This window comes from Cryptomeria japonica, chromosome 2, assembly GCF_030272615.1.
Source record: "Cryptomeria japonica chromosome 2, Sugi_1.0, whole genome shotgun sequence".
In the NCBI taxonomy this organism is placed as follows: Eukaryota; Viridiplantae; Streptophyta; class Pinopsida; order Cupressales; family Cupressaceae; genus Cryptomeria; species Cryptomeria japonica.
In genome coordinates this window covers 345,159,870-345,177,561 of record NC_081406.1, presented here as the reverse complement: position 1 = coordinate 345,177,561, position 17,692 = coordinate 345,159,870, and positions in this window count along the sequence as shown.

Here is a 17,692-nt window from a genome sequence, read left to right as displayed (position 1 = left end):
CTTCATCTATCTCTGTTTTTGTTCTTCTTGCTGAGGGTTGTAGGGGCAGATGGAGCTGGCTTCCTCTTCTGGGTAGATTTCCTTGCCAGAGGTGTGGATGTTGTTGTCACCTTTCTTACTAGCTTCCTCCTTGGTTACATCTTCTTCTCTTCTACTGGAGGCTTGTCAAATTTCTTCCTCTATACCCTTCTAAACACAAGAGGTTAATTATCCTTTGTATCAGAGTCAGAACTTATAGGAGATATGAAGGTTTCTGGCCTCTTTATCTCTGAAGCACTTTTCACTTCAATCATCGTCAGTTGAAAGATCTTGATGATTTCTCAAAGAACTATTGGAAATCCCTTTAGAATGCCTTTGATCTCTTTTGATCGCCTATGATTTGCCTTTTCTTTTCTCTGGTTTGCTTGAGTGTTGGGTGAGTGAAAATGAGTCAATTTTCCCTTTTTATCAATGAGTAAACCCTAATTCTTCATTATCATAAATGCTTTGTGGTGCACCCTATCGGATGCTGGTTTCACAGTTTTATGCTAGATAAACCTCCATCAATGATCAATACCACTCTCCAAATCTCTTTTCAGATCTCTTCTAGGGAATATGCAAGATTTGCAATTAATTTGCCAACCCCTAAGGTATTTGCCTCAGTTACCGCTTGAATTTCCTGTCAGTGCAGGAATGTTTTGTTCTACTGGTGGAGTTACTGGTGTAGTTACTAGTGTAGTTGCATCTCCACTTGGTTCTTTATAATTTATAACCCATCTCTTGGTGTGATTTTGTTGTAATTCATCTACCTTTTATTTTCCTTTCTCATTTGCTCTGTCATTGCTAACCGATTTAGTCTTGCTTTTGCAGTACTTAGCAATATGACCTATTTTGTTGCATGCATAACATGTAACATTGCTCTTTTGAATTGCTTTGCCATATTCGGTGTCATTCCTTAATCTACATTGGTTAGCCAAATGTCCAAACTTTCCACATGCATGACACAACATTCATTCTGAAATCTTCTGACTTATGACCATATTTCTTGCAATTTGTGCATTGATCGGGAACTGAATTGTAGTTTTGATTTGCTCTATTTCTATATTGTTTAGCCATGTGGATAAATTTATTACAAACAAAGCATCTACCATTGAATTTGTAAGCATTAGATTTCCTTGCGAGTTTCCTTTGTATACCGATTGTCTGATCTTCATTTGCAGTACCAAAGCTTTAGCCTTGTTCAAATCCAAGTCCTCTAGAATCTTCATTTTTCCTTTGTCTTTTCAATAAATCATCCAGTTGTGCAGCACTAATCCTGAATTTTTCTATATACTCACTTGTAGTAGTCAGCTCATTTCTCAAAGTCATTATTTGTCTTTCAAGCTCTTCTTCATTATTCTGGGATTTTACCAAATCAATTCTCAACATATCATTCTCATGAGTCAATCTGCCACATTCTTCAAATTTGTTCTTCAGAGATACAACAAGATTTTCTTCCTTCTTCTTTTTGTCCTCAATTTCTTTTGACATCCTCATAGCCAGGTCTTGCATTTCATTCTTCATGAGCATTTTTTGTTGACTCAACTTCTGACATTGTTCCTTAAGTGCATTTTTCTCTTCATCATCCTAGTTTTGCAAAAGTTCCTTCCTCCTAGATTGAGCTGGTGATAACCTTTCTTGTAGAACAAGAATGAATTCATTAGCAGAATTCAATTCATCTTGCAACTTTAATTTCTTCAACCTTTTAGCATCATAATCCTCAAGTGCCATCTCAAGTTGCTTCTCCATAGCCATATTCAATGATCCCGGTTTCAGGATCTTCCTCAAGTTGTTAAACTTTCTTTGAGGCACCAAGCTCTGATACCAATTGTTTGAATAGAAAGAATCCAAGAACACTGAGAGGGGGGGTGAATCAGTGTTTTGCCAGTGATATAAGATTTTATCTTATTATAACATACACATATAAACCAATAAACGAAGAAACATATAACATGAAGTAAATAAACCAGCCACATGAATGAACACCATAACACACTGAATTTTATACATGGAAAACCTCAAAGAGGAAAAACCATGGTGGGATTTGTGATCCACAATATCAATTCACTGGCCATATGAAAGATATTACATAGCATGGGGGCCTGCACATGTAGGAAGACACACTGCTCAACACAAAAGAGTCTCACTGACTACAGGCTTCTACTGAGATAAAACAATAATGGTGAACTCACAAAATGCATCTACAATGCCAAAAAGAGTTCCAGTTATAGCTCTGTTCTATACCGGCTCATAAACCCTAAACCCTTTTACCGGTATCTTCTTTACTCTAAGAAAGCTTTACAAATTGTCTATTGACCATTGCATGATATTACTTTCACATACAAATGATCTACATACATATCCTTATCATCACTTTTCTTCTCCAAATTCGTTATTTTCATTCTCCTTTTTCAAAATGACCTAATAAACTAACTTATATACCCTATAAAGATAATATGCCTTATGTCGGATTACAATAGGTTACAAAAGATATTCAATGTCGGCTCTAAACAATAATTACAAAATAATTTTACAAATGAAACCTTTTCCCAGATCCCATACTGATATCGGCTTCACTGAAGTATAGGGTGTTGGTGCTGGTATTTGTTAGTATTTGTCGGTATCTTCCTTCTACAGAATCTTGTTACCATCAATGACAACATATGAGTCCAATGAGTGTCAATTGCCAACACAAGACTCGTTTTATCTTAATATTTTTTTATAATGGCCTCAACATTGAGCAAGCATACATGATTAGGATCAAGAACCATAACATTGGATTGGGTAAAGTTGAGGTGATATGTAAATGATAAATGCATGACCATAGCCTCAAATTTTGTGGGATCAATGTTACTTGGGGTGCAGGCTTCTTGCAAAGTGTGAGTAAGAATTTATTGGTGGATAGGTGATGGCTTGAGAAGGTTCAAGATGGAAATATGTGCAGGATTCTTCCCTAAATGCTCTAGGATGTCATATTGCATAGACACTTGAGCTTGAGGAGGGGTAGGAGCCACAAGTTTGGGAATTGTCATACGAGCTCTTCTAGTAGTTACTGCATATTCTGTATCTACCCTTTTGACATGAATCATGTTAACATGATCTTGTAAACATGTAATACAACCAATCATAATGCTATAATCAAACAAAAACATCTTGTAGTTGATGTGATTAGTTGTACAAGACTAACCAGAACCAAACATACTAGATTCTCTCTGATGTTTAGGAAGAACATATTTATACATACCCAGATGGGCATTTGGAAACTTTCCTATGGTGAGGTCAACACCAATTTTCCCTGCATCAGTAAGGCCCTAGACTAGGTGTTTCAATTTTATGCACTTGTTTGTGTAATGACCCTTGATATGATGATGAGCATAATACTCATTCTCCTTATACCAATTAGGCTTGGGTTTTGATTCATCAAACAACTATGTTGGTAGATATTAAACCAAATTATATTACTCCATTCATTTAAAAACAACATCTATTGGTTCTCCCAAAGGTCTGAAATGATGCTTTGGGTTGTTTTGACTTGTTTGTCTAGATGGAGCTTGAGATACTATGATAAAATCGGTCCAATTTGTTTGAGCATGTTGTGCCTGCAATTGAGGAGTTTGATATGTTTGTTGAGGGGAATTGATGTAAGTTGGTTGAGGTGGTGGCTTGGCTGTCACAATAATTTGAGTTTTGGAATCAGTCACTCCATCTCCCACAACATTCTTATAAGGGTTCCAATATTTTTTCTTATCATTTCTTTATTTATCTTAATCATCTTTATAAATTTTAATGACTCCATCATCAATTAAGGTTGTTATAACTGATGGTCCCTTGGACATGATGTCATGGAATGTACTTGCACAATTTAATCAAATCTAGTATGCTAGTTTTTGTTGGAATCCAAGAACACTGAGAAGGGGAGGGGGCAGTGAATCAGTGTTCTACTAGTAAATAAAGAGTTATGAACTTATTACTGATCAACCAGATGACAAAATATAAAATTAAAGTGCATAAACAAATCAACACACAAAGCAATACCATAACACCAATATTTTAATGTGGAAAACCTTGGAAAGGGAAAAACCACGGTGGGGCTGATACCCACAATATCTATATACTTAATCAAGGTATACAAATATTACATAAGGGGGTATGCACATGCATAGAGGCTCACCTGCTAGAGCTCACTACTCAAATGGAAGTCTCACTGACTTACACAAAACTACATAATGATTTCAAACATAAATGAACTTAAATAGTGCATCTAACCATACTAGATAAGTTTCAGTTTAGTCTTTGAGAAACCCCACTAAATCGATGTTTCTAATACTCTGTTATATTACCAGTTAGGACTCTGCACATGTAACTATGCACAAATGTTAACACTCACACACCAATTCACACTATCAATCTCTGCCTTATTTGCATCTCAAATCGCATCACCATAATAAATGAAATCCATCACTAAATGATCTCCCTTATATACCCTTGTAACTTGTTCATCACGTTGACCTCATAAAGAAAATATACATGTCTTCTTCCTCCCAGATCATGAAGTATGTTATGCATTATCCCAATGATCATATTTGATGTCAGCCTACACACTACCTCCAATTCCACAAATGATTTTATCAGGTCCCATAATATCTTAACTAAGTCCTAAATATAAGTTACTAGTACAAGGACTAACTGGTTAACAAGAATAAACAATAGGGTGTATACCGGTTGGCCCAATCTAAGAAAAATGATAAAGAAATGTTTCTGGATGAAGAAATACCTACACCTGAAGATGAGTTGCCATCAATGACAATCCAAAATGAAATTTACCTTAGAAGGTGACTACCGAATGAGTGTCAATTTCCAACAATCTCCCCCTTTGGCATTGATGGAAACACTCATGTGAAAAATGATATTACCTCTGAGTGCTCCTCCTATCCTATACACCCATGCAACTATATACACCTATACTCTCCCCCTATGACATACATGCATTTTTCACTGTACTCCTCCCCCTTTGACATCAATGACAAAGTGGGGTGCCCACCAAAATGTTTGTACACAGATATATATACATACCAGTTCCTATACATGTTTCAAAATGTCTACATACAAAGTCTTCAAAAATGAACAATAAGTATCCCAACCTTGCTTAAGAGAATCTAGAATGGATTCGAACCCATTCAAGAGACTGACATAGTACTCATTTTCTTGGGATTCTGTTGGATCTTCCTACTACATATTAGCTATAAATTATGTTTTATGGTATAGTAGGTTATCTAATCGGAGACCTATAAAGTTCTAGAGCTCTGTAGCTCTCCTTATTGTACTGACCCTTTCCTTTTCCAACCTTAAATATCATCCATAACTGCCAAAACTGGACCTTCTAAAGAACTAGTTAAATTTGTTGATGTATTATAAAAATTAGAAATCTATAGCAACTGGCCTTTGCAATCCAAAATATTCTTGTCTATGGGTGTAGTAAGCTTGGAAAAATCTAGACAAGTCTTATACACTTTACCTCCTTTTGCTAATGCTACATCAATAGACTTTAAACAAGTTTGAAGTTTAGCCTTTTCTGATGCAATCATCTGCAAAAATATATGCTTCCTAGCCTCAACAAATTTATCTTTAGCCTCAACAAATTTATCTTTAGCCTCAAGAGCTAAAAGCTTCACCAAAGAATCATACTACTTAGGGATGTATTCAATGATTTCCTGTAGTTTACCAGATGACCTTGAGCTCTCCTTAGCCTGGAATTCTGGTACAAGCCGGTTCAAAACATCAAAAGATATCTGAATTAACTCCCTGTCTTTGGATTCTTCCTATGCCAATTCCTAAGTTGCCTATGCTTGAAGTGTTGTTGTAGCCAAAAATTTCTCTATCGATGACATTAAATTATAAGGCTTGTAAAAACTGATTGAAAATTGTGGCAATTTCCCTTTAGCTTTTGACAAAGAAGTGTCAATTGCCAAACTAGAAGGGAAATATTTCTTTGTCATTTTTTCTTTATCTGTTGGTACCCTATCCTCTGAAGTCTTTACCTCATGTGCACCGGTGGCTTCGCCACTTGGTGCTTCACTCTATTTTGGTGCCTCTTCAGAAACCTTATCATCTGAACCTTTATCTTTCTCAACCTCAATCTCAACATCCTATACATTTGCTTCTAGAGGATTGTGAGTATCCTCAGCTTCAAAATTGGACTCATTAGCTGGTGGAGTATTGACCGGTGGATTGGTATCCACATTCTGTTCATCTTTCTTTACCGATTTCTTATCAGCTGGTAATTGAATGTTCTGAGATTGTACAAAACTCGGACTAAGCTCATAACCAAGACACAAAAGAATTCTTACCCATATGTCAATTGTCTCCTTCCAAATCTCTTCATATTTTTCAAGCATTAAATTATTTATCTGGTGTTTGGGTTTGAATTCAGTCAAGCCTGTCTTATTTTTCAAATCAGCCACCTCTATCGGAGTTATTGTTGGACAAAGATTAACTAATTTTGTTTCTTTCATATGTCTGTCTAGATTTTGAGCATGAAGTTTTCTTATTTCTAATTTATTATACAATTTATTAGGAAAAATCTTCTCCAATTCAATCAATGTCCTACTAAAAGAATCAAGATATAAAATAATTGCATCTTTTAACTACTTCCTATCCTTATCATCAAAATCATCATAAAATACAGGATTGCTTTTCAAATTGCCATCATTAATAATTTGATCTATGATTTCCTGAGCATCTAACTTTTTCTTCTTACCGGTTCTCCTTTTGGCTTCTGGTTTAGACTACTCATCTACCTTAGGCTTTCTCTTATGTACAATTGTGATTTTAAGAGTCTTCCTAGGTGGCTTATTTACCAGTTCCTTCTTCTGATCATCCTTCTTATCTCTAACAACTCTAGAAAATACACCTTTCTTCTTCAAAGCTTGTCAGATTTCCTCTTCTGATTTCATCTCATCTGAAGAAATTTTCATATACTGCCTTGTTGGTTTTTGCTTCCTCTTCATTGATTCCTTCTTCTTAGGGTTGGTAGGCTCACCGGATTGTGCTTCTAGTTGTTTGGATGGCTTTGTAGTAACCGGGACCATATTGGGAGTGGCCTGAGCTACCTTCTTAGCCTCTCTCTCCTCCTTCCTCTTCTATTTTTGTTCTTCCTTCCTCTAGGCTTCAAGGATTTTGACCTTTTGTTCTTCTTCATCCCTATCATGTCCTTCACTGATTAATTTCTCTTCTACAACCCTTCTCATTTTCATTTGGATCCCGGGTGCAACTTGTTCCTGATGAACTTTCATACCCTTCTCCTAAGATGTACCAAATTTCTCTTCTTTCTCATCAACTGGAGCTTTCAGTAAATGTTGTGCATATGCATCTAGTGTGGCCCCATCTACTTCATATCCTATCATCATAATCCAGACAGTTCTAGGTTGGACTGCCTCCATCATGCATTCATCTTTATTGACCATAAAATAAATAGTATCCTTGTATTTTTCAACAATTTCTTTTGGAATTCTTACTCTATTTTTCATTTCTTCTTAAAAAGTTTTGAAAAAGGCCCACAGATTAGCCTTCTGTTGTTTAACTCCCTACTGGTCTAGTATTTGTGCAATTTGTGTTGCAACCGGTCTATCAAATGCCCATTGAATTTTTCCATAACCGGGTACCATATTCAAAAAATAAAAGGTCAAACATATAATGAAAGAACCATACCAAAAAGTATTCTTCTTGCCTTGCTTAATCTTCTGGAGATTGGTCATCAACTCCTTTAGCATAACACTGCATAAATCATAATGTGCATCTTCTTTCACCATTTCATATGCAATGTGAATGGCAGTTTCAGAAACTGAGTTCGGCCGGTTTGACTGATAAATCTTATAGCCAATCACCATCTCTACAAATTTCACATCAATATCCCTAATATCATCAACTCTCATAGATCTATCATCATATGTAGCATCAGTGAGTTTGCAGAGATCTATGTTTGATATTGACTAGAGCCTTGACAAACCGCTAACATTGTGAAGGCATGTGATGTTCATGATCACTTCTTCTGTAATTTTGTACGGATGGTCCAACTATAATAATTCCCTATGAATACAGATGAGAATGTACCATACCCATTCATCTTCATCAAAAGTCATAAAATCCATGAACTGGGTAAAACCCTTCCTCCTCAGATGTGCATATTCCAGTTTCAGTTGATTATCAGTGATAAGATAACCAATGAACATGTAGGACATCTCATAACTCTTGATCTCCTAGCTATCACAATGAATGAATGCCCTAATGTCTTCAGTATGAAGAACACCATGACAAAAGCTCAAAAAATCTCCTAAAGGATCATCCAAAAGTGATTTGAAAGGATGTTTCTTGAATTCTGAATGAGGGTGATCCTTGATTTACACTACCAAAGGAGTATCAACATTCAATGATGATGCCTTGATAAATTTAGAGGGTTTCAACAAACGGTAAATACCTTGATAACTTTCTTGATGATGAAATACTCTCTAGATACTCGCACAAATCGCCTTAAGACTTTTGAATGCCTTAGAAATCACTCTTCAGAATACTTGATCATTGTGTGAAGAAATGATTTAACTTTTCCCCTTTTAATCACCATTAACCCTAATTTTCCACTATCATAAATGCTACTAGGGAATCTGACCGGATCACATAATCTGCATATAGGTTTTGGTAAACACTTGAATTCACTTGAGTATCCATCTGTAATCAGAATTCTTTGACTTGAGACCTAATCCAGGGTGTTTGCTTGATCTTCAATGATTTGCCTACCCCTAAGGCAAAGTGTCTTAGTTACCTATTGAAGTTCCTCCTTCCGGTGCAGGACCTGATTGATCTACCAATTGACCTGTCGGTTATGTCTCTAATTATTGAACCCATCTTCTCTCATGTTATTTTTTGATATCTTCAACCTTTGCCTTTCCTTTCTCATCTGAATTTCCATCAGCTACTGGTGGATTCTTACTCCTACAATACTTAGCAATATGTCCAATCTTGTTGCATGCATAACATACAACATTGTTCTTTTGAATTGCTTTGTTATATCCTTGATTTCCTTGATTTTCTTTTGATCTGCATTGGTTAGCCATATGTCCAAATATACTGCAAGCATGACATCTAGCATTTCCAAGACCGGTGACTGATGCATTGTTCTAATTATTCCTATTTCTGCACTGACTTGCTATATGACCATATTTATTGCAAACAAAGCAAGTACCATTAAATTTGTGAGCATTAGGTTGTCTTACCGATGATTTATGGTTCCGATTGTTGGCATGATTCTTCTTTTGACTGGATGATTGATCTTGTTGTGTAGTACCAAAGCTTTCTCCTACTTCATATCCAAGACCTCTCTTGTCATTAACATCTCTCTAGCTCTTCAACAATTCATCGTCTTGTAGAGTTGGCTTTCAACTTTTCTTTTTACTCATTTCCAATGGCCAAATCATCTCTCATGATTATGATTTGTCTTTCAAGTTCCTATTCATTATTTCAGGACTAAATTTCTTCAAGTCTTAGTATATCATTCTCATGTATCAGTCTATTGCATCTAATTCACCCTTCAATGCTTGAGCTAGGTTTTCTTCATTTTTCTTTCTGTTTGTAAATCTCTAATGCTAATAGTAAACAAGATGAGAGGGGGGGGGTGAATCATACAAACTTAATCTTTAATATATTCAACAGATTCAACCTCGGTAGCTTATACTTTAGAATACATAACCAAAATAGTAAAACATGCTAACTCATAAACACATAATCATTATAACACATATAACACCAGATTTAACATGGAAACCTAAACAAGGAAAAACCACTATGGGATTTTGGACCCACTAAGAAATATACCCTTCTAGAGTATGCTCGGTTAAAAGAAAATCCTGTTAAAGATTACAAACACATTGCTAGATGTGACCCAGTTAAGGGATTTCCCTCAGACTTGTTGGAGTCTTGCACTTTGTTAGAAGTGACCTTGTCAAAGGATTTCAAACACTCATTTAGAATGTTACCTTGCTAGAGGATTTACAAATAAGACTGTTAGGTCCACTCGGTTAAGAGATTTCCTATCACTTACAAAATAAACAACAGTAATAAAATATATCTGCAACTTCACATCTGAAATGCTAAAGCAGATTCTTATTTGCTCAAAACAATCTTGTCATAAGACTTATCTAATCCCTTGATGGGCTTGCTGGGCTTCTCAATATGTTCTTCAATCAGATCTTCAAGCTTCCGAGCTTGGTAAACATTCCTATAGCATGACTGTGCATACATTTGCCCGCATGTAGTGTTTATCCACAATTCCTTATTTATAAACAATTTCTGACTACTTAATCTCCTTGATCACATTTCCCATGATCAATCTTAGCCATCAAATCATCAAACTTGACTAGGTTCAATGTATCCTTCAATCTTGTAAAGCGAAAAAATCAAACCCTAGTTGTTCTCCCCTCCCCAACTCCGAGGAGAGAGAAGGGAGGTCACTAGGGTTGATGGTTTTCACTTAGGAGGGACTTTACATTCAAAAGAGGGGTTGAAACCCACAAGATCCAATCCCACGCAATGCAAGATTGGATTCTAAATGAGTTTCAAAGGTTAAGACATCAAGGATATCCTCTTTTGTAAAGAATGTAGATAGAATGATTGAACTAGGAATGCATGTAGAAGCAAGAAAGATTTGCTTGTAAACAGAGATAGGAATATGGGATGAAGCTGCGGACCTGGAATTAGGAGTAAAATGTTGAGACGGTGTTGTTTTGCAAATTTGAGCAAAAGTTGATAGGACGATGGCGCCCGGCGTGCACACGGTCCTCCGGAAAATCCGCGAAACGAAGGGGGATCTGTTTGTCTCTGTAGAAGGATTCTAGATCTTCAATTACAACCACGTACCTGCAACCTACACACAGAAAAGAGAGGATGATTGGGGGGTTAGGGATGAGGGGTTTGCCTTTAGGTCAAACCCCGGTTTTGGAATTAACCAAGAAATGAGAATGCTGTAAATGTAAATGTTTGTAATGTAAACAAGTACTGATACCTTGTTGTAAGAATGTTTGTATTCTTACATGCGAAGGTGTAATGTATGTAGTATGTTGTATGTTGTATGTGATCTCCTCTTCAATGGTTGAATCCTTGTCTTGAATGCAACACCTAGCCTTGAATGGAGACTTAGAATGCTCAATTGCTTGAAGGAATACTTGAATGCTTGAATGTTTGAATGTTTGAATATTGCTTCCGCGTCTTTGCACATATATGTCCTCCTCCCTTTTTGAGAGAGGAAATGTAGTTTATATACTTGTCAATTAGGGTTGATAGACTGATTTTCCTGACCTTAGGCTGACCAGGAAACAATATTTCCCGAATTGGAAACTTAAAGACCCGATGCCCAAAAGAGACCGGGCCCAAAATAGGGCCAGGGACCAAGGCGCTGGGCGCCATGGTCCCACCTCCCAGGACAGTAGGGTGCAAGGAGGGATCATGCCAAGGTGCAAAAAAATGTAGTTTTTGGTGTCACAAGCAGGTTTCGGGGTCTCCATTTAGGTTCAATGTTGCATCACCATCGTGAAGACCCAAATGCAGTCGAAATTGCAAGTGTCACAATTTTAGGACGCTACATTTAGCCCCCACTTTAGCGGGAGTATAAGCGTACGCTCATACTTCTAGTAAAGTACAAGGAAACAACATTGAAAAAATTTCACCACGTCAAGGAGGCAAGATACACCAAGCCCCTAGTGGACTAAGGATCTTACGAATTTGATTGACAAAGTAAAAGGGAAGATCACAAGGGAGAACCATGACTGTCAGTAGTAAGGTTCCCTCACTATGAGTCATGCAAGAAAGATATCAAAAATTTTCAAGGCAAAGCTAAATTTGTCAAGAAATTTTCAAGTATCTTGAAAAGATATGAACGGGATGTATGCCCCCCTACGTTAAAGTGATCACACACGCCTCACCGGGGGTGATTGCTTTAAGGTAGTGATACATATAAGAAATGAGAAAGGAGCACGTTATCACAAGGATTTAGCCCCCAAGTGTGAGATAAGCCCAAGGATAATAGACACAAAACACAAAGCACAAGGTGACTTCGCTTTCCTCGAGGTTAGTATGCTGTATGATAATTCATGTATATCATATGTATGTATGCATAATTGTTCTTCATTCCCCAATCAAGGAAGGTCACCTAGAAGAAGGGAACACATATGTCTTTTGAGTCAACATGAGAGAGACCAAAAGAGATCTCAATGTTTTGCATCATCCTCAAGTAGACAACACTAAGGACAACAAATAGAAGAATGAGAATAACACATAGAAGAAGTAACAAAAGAGATCAAGAGAGGAGGAGAGAATCTGCTATGCTAATGAACTAGTCTAGCACGTCATCTACCCCCTGATCTTGCTGATCAATATTTTGGGAAGGTAGGAAACACACTAGAGGAGGAACATCCAACACAGCAGATGGAGCTATCACAAGATCCAAACAAGGGCTATGTTCATGTTCCATGCCACGTTGTTCTTGTCTAGGAGCTAGGATAAGCGCTTTAGAAAATTCATTAGATAAATGGTTATCAACATCAACATATTCATATTCACTATCAGAATGAACAGGAGTAACATTTTCATCATGCATAACATTTTCATCATGAATAACATTTTCATCTATATCATCATCAAGATTTATAAAAATAGGATCTTTAACTCGCACCGGATCAAGACCATCATACACCTTATGTTTAGGAGATTTCAGCTCAATCGTCGGCTGAGGAGAAAATGGAATAATACTAGCTGAAGGTGTTTTTGGGGATTGCAAAGTTTGAGAAGTAGCTGCCTGAGCTCTAAGATGACACTTTCATCGGCGTTCACATGCAGAACGATTTTGTCTAGCCTTAGAAGGAAGCTGAGGAGATTGAGGAGGAGGAATGTTATCATCCTTATCACTTGGGTGTTTAGGTTGTGGTCTCTTAGGTTGAATAATAGGAGAAGAGGAAGGTCTCTTCTCTCCATAAGAGGAAGGAGGAGGAACTGCTCCATATAAGGGAGGAATATTTGGTTTAGGAAGGAGACCAAGCCCATCATGACGAGGAGGTATAGGTCTACTTTTAGGAAGTTTATTAGATATAGGCATAGTCACATTCATAGGGATGGGTTGGGAATCTTCTTGAGGAAAGACATTAGTTTTATCTTTCAAAGGAAGAACTTCCTTCTCAAGAATGATAGGAATGTCAAGTTTGGATGTTCTAGGTTCAGTTAGAGATAGGATCATATCTTTTTTCCACTTTTGGTAAGATTTGAAAAGATGATCACTTCACGGTGGAAGAGATTGGAATTGTTTAGGCCAAAAGTAATCAATAGGAACGCTAGAAGTTCTTTCAGCTGGTTTAAAGAGACTATGATTGATAGTAACAACTTCACCATTATGGGGAAATTTCAAACACTTGTGAATAGGAGAAACGATAGCTTTCATGGAAGATAGCCAAGGATAGCCTAGCTTCACACAAAATTGTTCAGATGATGGAATAATAGCAAAGTCCACATCAAGGGGTTTGTTATGGACCTCAATAGGTAATGTAATAGAACCAATTGTAGGAGAAGAAAATGCATCAAATAATTTCACAACCACATTTGTTTCGTCATAGATCACTTGATTCAATTGCAAAGTAAAAAGAAATTCTTTAGTAATGACATTAACCATACAAGAAGGGTCAATAAGCACTCCACGGCAAGGTGTATTCTTAACTTTTGCAACTATATATAAAGGACCATCAGGTGCCCTGATAGTTTCACTGGAATCAAATGTGATGGAAGGTTCTTTAGGGATTTTCTACTGTTCCACAAAGTTAATCACATTCAGAGTCATAGACACAAGATCATCAGGTGAGACAGAGGAATCATTAGTATCAATCACATTAGAGGCATGAGAAGGTAATGGATCAGTGAAAATCTGGAGATTTTGGTTAGAAGGAGCTACAGATGTGTTGCCTTTATCATTCATACCAGAAACAAAGATAGTATTATTATCAATCAAATCTTGAATTTTACCCTTTAAAGCAAAACATTTTTCAGTATCATGCCCAGGATGACGATGAAATTGACAAAAAGATTTGTTATCAAAATAGGGCAAATTAATCTTTGCAGGATCTATTTGCCTTATAGGAGGAAGAGTAAGCACATTTTGTTCCAATAACTTATTCATAATACTATGCAATGATTCATTCAAAGGAGTAAACTTTCTTTCTTTCTTGAAAAACTTAGAAATAGGAGGCACACCTGATGCTGCATTCACATTGTGGTTGATGATGTTTTCATTGAATTTAATTGACTCTCTATTCGGTTTAAACTTCCCAAATGGTTGTTGACTACTATCACCCTTATCACTCGGAGCCATAGGATTTGCTTGTTCCATTTGACTCACAGTCAGTTGATAATTGTGAAGAGTTGCGCACAACTGTTGGAAAGAAGTAAACTCAGAAAACAGAAGTTTTTCTCTAATATCTTTTTGTAAATTAGAAATAAAGATTCTTTGAATATCATTGTCAGGTACTGGAAAAGAAATTTGGGCATACAAATGCTTATATCTACCAATGAAATTAGTCACTCTTTCTTTAACACCTTGTTTACAATGCATTAAATCAATCAAAGTAACTTTAGGACTTATATTGTTTTGAAATTGTTGAATAAAAGCATTTGCAAGTTGTTCGAAAGAAGTAATAGAATAAGAAGGCAACGAGCAATACCATTGTAGGGCTTTATCTCTTAATGTTCTAGTAAAAAGTTTTGCAAGCAACCTTTGGTCATAAGCAAAATCGGTACATATTGTTTGAAAGGTCTTAACATGTGTTAGAGGATCACCCTTACCATTATAAAGCTCCAAATGCAGAATTTCAACATGTTTAGGGGGGATAGCTCGAACAATGTCAAGAGAAAGTGGGCTCGCAACATCAAATGTGGGCACACTAAACTTAGATTGATTCATAGAGGCAATTTGTTGCTGTAAAGAAGAGACAGTTTGTGCAAGATTGTTAATGGTCGCTTCAGTCGAAGAGTTCATATTAGATGTGTTAGATTGTGATGGAGGTGTTATGTTATTGAAAGAAGGTAGAGAGTAAGGTGGTAGGACACTATGATAGTTAGTCATAGGAGATGATTGGAAAGGAGGAACACTACAAGGAGGAATGGAATGGTTAAATGAATTGCCCCCTTGCGTCATGTTCATTTGTGGAGATATAATAGGAACACTCATTGAAGGAATGAATGAAGAAGTTGGATTGATTGAAGAGGAAGGATTGCCCCCATGACTGGTGATCATAGGGGGAATGTCTTGTATTGAAGTAGTCATTATGTTTGATGTAAAAGTAGGTATACTAGCAATAGGAGTTGTTAAAGGAATAGAATGATTAACTTGGGTAGGAGGTTGTGTATAACCTAAAGTTTCGGCACAACTCTTCATAGGCATCACACTCGAATCCACAATGTGTGCAATACCATGCAAAATATCAATTCCATTCTTATCACTTTGAACCATACGTTTTAGACCCTCAATTAATGAAAGAGCTTCACTATCGGGGTATTCTTGAGACATCCATTGTCGAAAATCCTCAAATTGGTTATCCAATTTCGAAAGTTGTTCTACAGAAACTTCATGGAGAGCTTCTTCATCATTAAGAGGATTAGAGGAATTACCCATGTCCTCGTTAAAAAGGCCATTCAAATTAGGTTCCATCTCCTCGGTAATTAAACCTTGGAAAGACTTAATTCTAAGGCTTCGTCTAACGGGAATAGTGTAAGTAGGGCTTATTGTTGTAAAACTCATGCACTAAAGACAGAGAGAAGATTTTGAATTTTAGAGGTAGAAAACTTCAATAAAATCAGCCAATCTCCTAGATTTAAGCTATTAAATACAATCAGGACAATCTCCCGAAATTTTGGAAAAAATGTCCGGGACCGTGGCGAACGGAGTGCACACGGTCCTCGCAACTTTTTTGGAAATTTTCAGGGATGAAAGTTATGATGATTTTAAAGCTAATCTGAAAAAATTGAGTGATTTTACGATCTGTAGATAGGCCAAATTAAAGTTGCAATCTCAAAATTGAACCCTAACAAGATTGTTGAAAAATGTAAAATTTGAATTTTGAAAAAGAGGGGGAAACTAAAATTTTGAATTTTATGATTTTAAAGGAAATACTAAAAGCAATGCAAGCTTTGAAATTTAAAGGTTGACTCGATTTCATGCAAAATTCAAATTTGAAAGTGGAAATCAAAGTTGCTACAATTAAACACTTAATTTCAAAAGTCACAAACTGCAAAAATTTGAATAAAGCACTGAAATTTCGAATGAATGCCAACACACTTTTCAGATTTAGGACTGTAAGAAACACAATTTTGATAGGAGTTTTAATTTCAACAATTTTTTGAATGATTAGAAGCCTTAATCCAAGCAATCACTAGACCAACTTTGACTTTAATTTTGAAAGTGTTAGAATTGATAAAATCAGCCAAAATTCTGGATTTTAGCAGAAAAATACAGTAAGATCTAGCTCCCAAAATTTCAGAAAAAATGTCGGGGACAATGGCGCTCGGGGTGCACACGGTCCTCGCAACTTTTTTCCAAATTTTCAGGGATGAGAGATATTGTGATTTTATTGCGGAATCCAAAATTACAGCCGATTTGGAGGTGTTTTGATCAGTGAAATTATCAGTCAAAGGTTGAATCAAGAAGGTTTTAAAAATTAAGGTTTTGACATTTAACCACTTAATTTTCAGAATTAAAGCACAAATATGAACTGATAATTTGCAATAGAAGGGTAGATCTGAAACAAGCATTAACAATTAAACATTTCACAAGTTTAATTACTAAAAAGAAAATTTTAGGGTTTTTATGCAATTAGCCTCTAAAATTTGCAAAAGATCAAACATGGAAATGTAATTAAGGAAACAAAATTTTCAGATCTAACCATGAATAATCAGAATGAGGATGTTCACGTCAGGTTCACCAAAATGTAAAGCTAAAAAATCGAACCCTAGTTGTTCTCCCCTCCCCAACTCTGAGGAGAGAGAAGGGTGGTCACTAGGGTTGATGGTTTTCACTTAGGAGGGACTTTACAATCAAAAGAGGGGTTGAAACCCACAAGATCCAATCCCACGCAATGCAAGATTGGATTCTAAATGAGTTTCAAGGGTTAAGACATCAAGGATACCCTCTTTTGTAAAGAATGTAGATAGAATGATTGAACTAGGAATGCATGTAGAAGCAAGAAAGATTCGCTTGTAAATAGAGATAGGAATATGGGATGAAGCTGCGGACCTGGAATTAGCAGTAAAATGTCGAGATGGTGCTGTTCTGCAAATTTGAGTGAAAGTTGACGGGACGATGGCGCCCGACATGCACACGGTCCTCTGGAAAATCTGCGAAATGAAGGGGGATCTGTTCGTCTCTGCACAAGGATTCCAGATCTTCAATTACAGCCACGTACCTGCAACCTACACATAGAAAAGAGAGGATGATTGGGGGGTTAGGGATGAGGGGTTTGCCTTTAGGTCAAACCCCGATTTTGGAATTAACCAAGAAATGAGAATGTTGTAAATGTAAATGTTTGTAATGTAAACAAGTACTGATACCTTGTTGTAAGAATGTTTGTATTCTTACATGCGAAGGTGTAATGTATGT